Source organism: Fundulus heteroclitus, unplaced genomic scaffold (genome assembly GCF_011125445.2).
Source record: "Fundulus heteroclitus isolate FHET01 unplaced genomic scaffold, MU-UCD_Fhet_4.1 scaffold_225, whole genome shotgun sequence".
Classification (NCBI taxonomy): Eukaryota; Metazoa; Chordata; class Actinopteri; order Cyprinodontiformes; family Fundulidae; genus Fundulus; species Fundulus heteroclitus.
In genome coordinates, this window is record NW_023396637.1 from 99,047 (window position 1) to 107,500 (window position 8,454).

Here is an 8,454-nt window from a genome sequence, read left to right on the forward strand (position 1 = left end):
TAACAAGATTAGAATGTTTTTATCAAAAAGGATTTATCACATCTGTGAATAATTAACTTTATTTTTGTAAATAGCCCTTTTCATTGAATTGGCCTATTTAACCAAAAGGAATTTTAGAAATAAAAGAATGCAACTTTTCTTGGACCATAATCTAGCACCTTGTGTTCTCGAGCAATAGTGTGTGGTTACTAAACACTACCACTGGATCTTCAGTTAATCAGGGAATACCCGAACTCCGCTGATGTAGCCGACGTGCCCTCGGTAGTAGACACTTTTTCCCTCGTTCCTGGCTGGCTCCATTTTGGGCCAGACTGCAGCTCTTGCCTCCCGATCCAGTTTGCAGAAATCCTGCTTGAAGTAGATGCCCAGCTCCTTGTACGTCTTGGAATCTTTAGTGAGTTTCCAGAAGGCATCTCGGTAGTCTCTCACGCTGAACTGAATAAGTATTTAGCGATGTCTTCCATTTTCTTTTTTCCCCAGACGATGCACGATGTCCACTGCTTTGCCAGTTGACGAGGCCCAGTGCGGTGCTATTTTGGTTAAGATGTCGATGACTTCTTTGTGGGTGTCTTCATTATTTTTTTCTTTTAAGCCCTGAATTTTTAAACTCCAACGGCGTTTATAGCGTTCTAGTTCCAACAATCTTTCCTTCATCTCCGCATTTTCTTTGATGAGTGCAAGAACCTTCTTTATCAGGTCAGATAGTTTTGTTTTGCAGTCTTTTATGTCAGCTGCGTTCATTTCGGCTAGCTTAGAGATGTTAGCAACCATTATCAAGTTGTCACGTAGCTGCACGCCAAAGTTATCAATCTTGCCTGTTAACTTGTTAATGGCTTCCACCATCGGGTTGATGACTGCCTCATTTTGGGACACAATTACCTTGCTGGGTGGTGCCGGTGTTTTAATAGGCGTCGGGGGAGATTTCCTTTTGGTTGTTGGCAGCAAAGTCTCCATAGCGTACTCGTGGTCAGGGACTGGACAGCACGTCTTGGAGGCTGTCGCTGGCTTGGCCGTAGTATCAGCTTTTTCTCGTTTCATATCTTTTGTTATGTGAAAGTTGTTAAAGAGAAATAAACCGGAAAGAAATAAACTGTATAGGTAAGTTTTGTAACCTTTTGAGTGCTCAAAAACAGAGGTCTTAACTATCAAATCGGGAGTAGTGCCTTCGAGCTTAAATGAAGCTGCCTTTCCGGTTCGCCATCTTCCCCGGACTCCCAGATCGGGTAGTGACACTGCGGTACTACTGCTCTCTGGGATTGAAGGAGGGACCAAGCAAATCAAAATGGCAGCGCCTGTAACATTCAGGCAGTTAAGCTTTGTGATACGCCGTTGTTTGCGGAGAGTCAGGCGAAGACGGCAACTTTTGGTGTATTTACTTGACAGAGTCGACTTTTGGGAAGTGGATAAGACAAACAAACATCTAATAAGGATTTAGAGATGCAGGAAACAACGACAGACGTTGAGGTTCATCACACTGCTAAGCAGAATCATCACTGGAAATCGTGTGTCACGGTAGGGAAGCTAATATTTTAATGGATGGATGAAATGTCAGCTGACCGCACAGAGATGACGTGGTCTGCACATGCGCTCTTTGTTATCAGAAAACCGGGCTACTGAAAAACCGAGCCGAACCCACCCCTGGAACTGGGCTGCATTTAGCTCGGTGTGGTTGTGTCTAGCTCAGTTCAGTTCAGTTTGCGTTCCATTTACACTCGATAGTTATCTCTGTTACCGAGCTCGAACTGGTCTCGGCACGGTTAAAAAGGGGTAGTCTGTTCTGTCTGTTCTGTCTCTCTTTGAGGTCAGTCGTGTCTTTTCTCTCCTCTGCAGCTTTTCACCCCACCCTCCCCCCCCCCCACCCACCCCTCTCCTGCTTTGCTATGTCTTGTCTTTCTGAGCACTTTCTTCATATCAACCGAACTCTGAAAAACATGGATCTGGTAAGCTGGTCTCTCAATACTATTGATAAATTTTTTTCAACGGGTAGGCAATGAAAGGGGGACCCGTCCGGTCCTGATTTGACTTATTTTGTGGGATACACCCTAAATTCCTAGATGGAAAACGGTGTGTCTTTCGACTTTGTCATTCCTGGACGTTTGAAACTTTTACATTTGGATTAAGGATACTTCGATCTCTACTTATTGGTTTTTGTGAATTTTTGAAGTATCAGCAAATACAGCGGATGTTGGTAGCCATTTGGCCTTGATCAGGCTGCTGGCTGCAAATGACGCGCTCACTATGGCTTTGAACGGATGTGGATGGAATTCTAAACAATAATACTTAATTTCCATCATTACTAAATGAAAAGACAGTGGTGATGAAGTTCCAGCACTTTTATTGAGAAACAGAGCAGAGATCACATAGATGGAAAGTAATCGCACCCCACAGTCCCGCTGCAGTCTGCGTCTGCCCTGTCTCTGCCTGTCTCGCTTTTCGGCTCCCCCTAATCCTGCCAGTGGCCTTGCCATGAGACAAAACAAAGACAGTCTATCGTAGACAATCAGTATCCCCCAGCAGCTGCAGCATTTGGCCTTGCAATCAGCAAACAGTGGATCTTATACACAGCCATCATGTCTGAAGGCCTCCTCTGTCCGAGTGGTGTGAGGCCATAGTGACTTCAGAATAATAATTCTTATAACATTCCTCTCTTTATTTATTTTTTTTGATGATGGAGTCGTCAGCATCAAAACTAAACAAGATGACCTATCATATGAAAAAGTGAACAAAACACAGAGGAACCATTTCTGTGAACTCGTAAAGTGGGACCCAAAGTGTTCCCGTGTTGGAACCGGGCAGTGCTGGAACTTTTCAACACGAATGCTTCATAGAGCTTTAACACACAAGATCAAAGGTTTAGCTTTCATCTACAATTTAGGGTTCATCTAATTAAGTAAGGCCTGTTTTATGCGCACATTATTTTAATCTTACATTAGACTAGGTAAGTTAAACCTGTTCAGTAACCAAGGTCGAATCCGTCTACTCTTCCCCACCCTGAATACCCTCCTACTCCTTTCTCTACTTACCCCCCTTCGATGGACAATAATCCACCACTACAAATTTACATCACCAGGAGCAAAGGCAGGAGAGGTTCAGTGCAGGCAGGGGAACACCAGAAAAAGCTACCCCCAGGGGGTAGTAAAAACTGGTAAGGCCCCCCTCCCAGGGAGATCTGCTCTCGGCCAATCTGAGCCTGAAAACCCTGTATTGAATCTAAGTGTTAACATTACCAGCTAATATTAAAGGATCTTTAGAGCCAATCCGATCCTGGTTCTTCCTATATCAAATCAAAAGGTGCATCAACCATTGATCTTTGTGTGTCTGAAGCAAACAGTTTCCATTTTTTCATAAACCCATATTGATCAACATGATGTAACATTAAAGTGTAGATCTCATAACACCAAAAAAATGTGAGTCAGTGGAACAGAGCAGTTAAACAAACAGCAATACAATATGAGAAGAGTCCTAAACGTCAAGAACGCAAAGTTAAGAAAGCCTTCAGGTCATTCATGGCACAAGGCAGAAAATAATCTAATCGCACTTAGGGTCTCTTCAGGCAATTCCTCCCATTGAAGAAAAAGGAGTCAGAGTTCTCTGGCTTCTTCATCCCCAGTCCTCTTCTGGTTCCCCCTTGCAGGCTGGACGATTGAGCTGGATGGTAATAAGCGTTCAGTTCTGGAGTGGGCACTGAGCATTTTATTTTGCATTTCTCCCTAATAAAACACTTTGTGAAGATGGTCTGCAGATACGAGTCCTTGTTTCCACTGGGGAACAGAAACAAGGTGTAATTAGTGCTCTTATCAAAATCCCCATTCATGTGTCATTTATTAAAACATCCTCAAAGCACTTTCACATTCAAGATATTTCTGTGCACAATTATTTAGCTCCCAGAGCACTGCAATTTAATTATTAGTTAAAAGAGTAATCTTTAAGTTCAAATGTATCTGCAGTAAATTCATAATAATTCTTAACAGAATGCTTTTAATGTGTGTCTTAACTGTTGTTGTCTGACAGTTGAAGTTCTCTGCAACATAATTTCATCAACATATTCATTGCATGTCATTTCCCGTTTTATGTTGAAAACCCAACTGAGAAAAAGAAAGCCTTTCCATGTGAAAGCCTTTTCCCTCTTTCTCCCTCTCTTTTTTTTTAAAGAAAGTGAGGTGCTGTTCTGCACAGAAAAGACAAAATATTTATACCATGCTGTTACTGTTCAAGGATGCCAAGGTTCTACACAACAAAGCAGTGAGAAGGAGAGCTTTTCGAAAATGTTCTAACATTGTTGAACAACTAAAGCTACTTAAGCAAGTCAGAATTAGTTTCCAAATTAATCCTAAAATAAAATAAACCATACATAAGATTATTTGCCATTTATTATTTATCTGACGATTAAGGACTTTGATTAAGAAGTTCTTGGATGAATGCGTCTCGGCGTTCCTCTTTGTCTAGGCCTCAGTAATCTGATCTATGTTTTCTGAGTGCCTGGTCAGGAAGGGTGAAAGGTTCTCTGAAGCTTTCTGTTTTCAGCAACCCTGAAAACCCAGAACCCTTTACAGTCAGTGTTAGGTGTCAGGTAACCTGTGGGACCACCTCGTCGTCTCTGTGGGTCCAGCCTGGTTACACCAGCTGTGTCAAGTTCACAACACACTGCATGAAAAGTGAGATTTTCGTCCCCGTAAACTACCGCAGATCTCCCTCATTTTCGGCAGTTAACGACAATTTGCAACCCGCGCTTGTCGCCGTTTGTCAGTGCCACAAATTGTCGGAACCGGACTGGAGAGCGATCAGCTGTACTAATGGCCCTAATTAGCATATGAATGCAGCGAACCCGCGCGGCTGGCCAGGTCTGACTTGAATAACCTACTCAGTATTGGCTGAAACCACTATTTCGAACAAGTAAAATCGCTCGTGATTAGCAGCAAAACCACACGTGGCCAGGCCAGGCTTGAATGTTCTTACTCGTGATTGGTTGGCATATATATATATATATATATATATATATATATATATATATATATATATATATATATATATATATATATTTATTCATATTATGTTATCCTACACTACTACACTATTATTAGGCTACCATCAAAGACATGAATGAATTTATACAGGAAATGAACATTTGCCAGGAAGATGTTTATGCAAAGAAAGAGCTTTATTAAAACAAACACAACTATATACAACGCGAGGATCTGCCCACACATGCGTATCCAAAAACTACAACTCCGTGAACTGTCCGTTTGCCTCCTCGGGGTTGTAGGTAAATGCTGGCAGCATTTTCTCCGAGACAGGTCCGATGTGCAGATGCCTACTGTGCGTGGCTCTGTACTTCGGCGTCGCCTCTAACCGGGACTGCAGCTTCACACAGAGTTCAGAGAAATCCGGTGTTGTGCGCAATTCTGTTCCCCCGTGAAAATCTGTTTCCCCCGTGTCGGGAGCGCGCTTTGCAGCAGGTTTTCCCAGCGCTTCTAGTTGATTTCTCGGTAAAAGAAGTCCTATAATCATGTCGAGGTTGTAACATTCAGTTTAATCGGCAACTGTTTACAAAATTGTAAAATAAAACAAAACAGCGCAAGAAGACCTCGTTTATTTATTTTTATTTTACAATTTTGTAAACAGCTGCCGATTAAACTGACTGTTACAACCTTGACATGATTATGAGTGTTACATGTCTTCAGGTGACATAAAGGAAAACTTTGAATCTCTTCGCCAGTTGGTTCTGCTAGAAGACTTCAAGAATACATTACCTGATAAAATGGTAGTTTTCTTGAATGAGCAAAAAGTGTCTTCACTAGCAAATGCAGCCATTCTGGCAGATGAGTTTATGTTGACACACAAAAATGTATTTTTTCTGCACCTCGCTCAGATAAAGTTTTGGCCACCCGTCTGCAAAAACCTGAACCTGTTCAGACAGAAGCCCAGGCTAGAAGGCCAATTCCTCCACGGGAGGTTCGGGAGTGCTTCTTTTGTCATAAAAAAGGTCATGTCATTGCTGACTGCCTTTCCTTGAAAAACAAGGCTTTGTCATCGCAACCAAAAGGTGTTGGTTTGCTTAAAAATGTGTCACCCCCTTTCAACCAAAAAAAATAATGAGAACAATCTAGATCCCTGTTTTAAACCTTTTGTTACTCAAGGATTTGTTTCCTTAACAGGAGACCCCAAAGATGAGCTAACGGTAAAAATACTGAGGGACACAGGTGGTTCCCAGACCATTATTCGGGAGGGTATTTTGCCTTTGTCTGGTAAGTCATCTTGTCAGTCCAGTGTTGTTGTCCAAGGTATTGGAATGAATTTTGTGTCGACACCCTTGCATAATATTCACATTAGCTCACCTTTTGTGAGTGGTTTTTTCAGAGTCGCTGTTCTTCCCGTCTTGCCCATAAGGGGGATTGATCTCATCCTAGGAAATGACTTGGCTGGCGGTAAGGTGTTACCTGTGCCTGAGGTTTTGGATACACCTGATACAAGCTCAGAGAGTGAACACCCAATGGCTCCAGACATTTTTCCTGCTTGTGTACTAACGAGAGCCCAGACAAAAAAATTAGGTCTTGACTTGTCTGACTCTTTCCTTGCCATGGATCAACCTTCTGAAGCCGTAAGATCTGAGAGTGGCCGTAGATCTGAAAGTGTATTTTCTCTTCCAGATCTAGACCTGGCAGACTTACCAGTTTCGAGAGAGGAACTTATCGCCGCACAGAAACGGGATAAAACTCTGATGAAATGTTTTTCTGCTGTTCTTACACAGGAAGAAGCCAGAGGGAAAAAGGTAGCATTTGTGGTTGACCAAGGTCTTCTGTTGCGTCGCTGAGCTGGTGACAACTCAGAAGACTGGAATGTCACACATCAAGTAGTTTTGTCAACGGAGTGCCGCAGGCAGGTACTAGCTTTAGCACACGATCATCCATTGTCGGGGCATTTAGGCATAAATAAAACTTATAAAAAGGTTCTCAGGCACTTCTTCTGGCCAGGGCTCAAGTCTGCTGTTTCACAGTATTGTCGTACCTGCCGGGTTTGCCAAGTTGCTGGCAAACCAAACCAAGTTATCCCCCCTGCTCCTTTGTCACCGATTCCAGTAATGGGTGAACCATTTGAACGGGTAATAGTTGACTGTGTAGGGCCTTTGCCAAAGACAAAAAGTGGAAACCAGTTTATATTAACAATGATGTGTGCTTCCACCAGATTTCCTGAGGCCGTGCCCCTCCGGAAGATCACAGCTCTTTTTGTTACAAAAGCACTGGTAAAATTCTTCTCAGTATTTGGTCTTCCCAAGGTTGTCCAAACTGACCAAGGCACCAACTTTAAATCGAGGACCTTTGCCCAAGCATTAAAAGAGTTGGGTATAGAGCATGTTACATCAAGTGCTTACCATCCTGAAAGTCAGGGTGCCCTTGAAAGATTTCACCAGACCTTAAAAGCAATGCTTCGCAAATACTGTATGGACACAGTGAGGGACTGGGATGAAGGCATCCCACTTCTGTTGTTTGCTGCACGTGAGGCAGAGCAGGAAAGTTTAGGTTTTAGTCCTGCTGAGCTTGTGTTTGGACATGAGGTTAGGGGTCCTTTAAAAATCCTCAAGGACAAGTTGGTCTCAACCTCTAACCCATCTTAGGGGACAGGCCCCGTTTTTTGACATTAGGGTGCCGAATCTTTACATCAGGGTGCAGTTTTACCCAGGAAAGAGGCCCCATCGTGGGCATGCTCTCCACATCATCCTTCCCTGCTTCTTCCACCCTCCACATGCTGCATGGATGTCCCCGCAGCAGCAGCCAGCTCTGGGTCTTGTCCCAGCAGCATGAGCCTGTCCTGGGTCTCCTAACCTCCACATGCTGCATGGATGTCCCAGCAGCAGCAGCCCGCTCTGGGTCTTGTCCCAGCAGCATGAGCCTGTCCTGGGTCTCCTAACCTCCACATGCTGCATGGATGTCCCAGCAGCATGAGCCTGTCCTGGGTCTTGTCCCAGCAGCATGAGCCTGTCCTGGGTCTCCTAACCTCCACATGCTGCATGGATGTCCCAGCAGCATGAGCCTGTCCTGGGTCTTGTCCCAGCAGCATGAGCCTGTCCTGGGTCTCCTAACCTCCACATGCTGCATGGATGTCCCAGCAGCATGAGCCTGTCCTGGGTCTCCTAACCTCCACATGCTGCATGGATGTCCCAGCAGCATGAGCCTGTCCTGGGTCTTGTCCCAGCAGCATGAGCCTGTCCTGGGTCTCCTAACCTCCACATGCTGCATGGATGTCCCAGCAGCATGAGCCTGTCCTGGGTCTTGTCCCAGCAGCATGAGCCTGTCCTGGGTCTCCTAACCTCCACATGCTGCATGGATGTCCCAGCAGCATGAGCCTGTCCTGGGTCTCCTAACCTCCACATGCTGCATGGATGTCCCAGCAGCATGAGCCTGTCCTGGGTCTCCTAACCTCCACATGCTGCATGGATGTCCCAGCAGCATGAGCCTG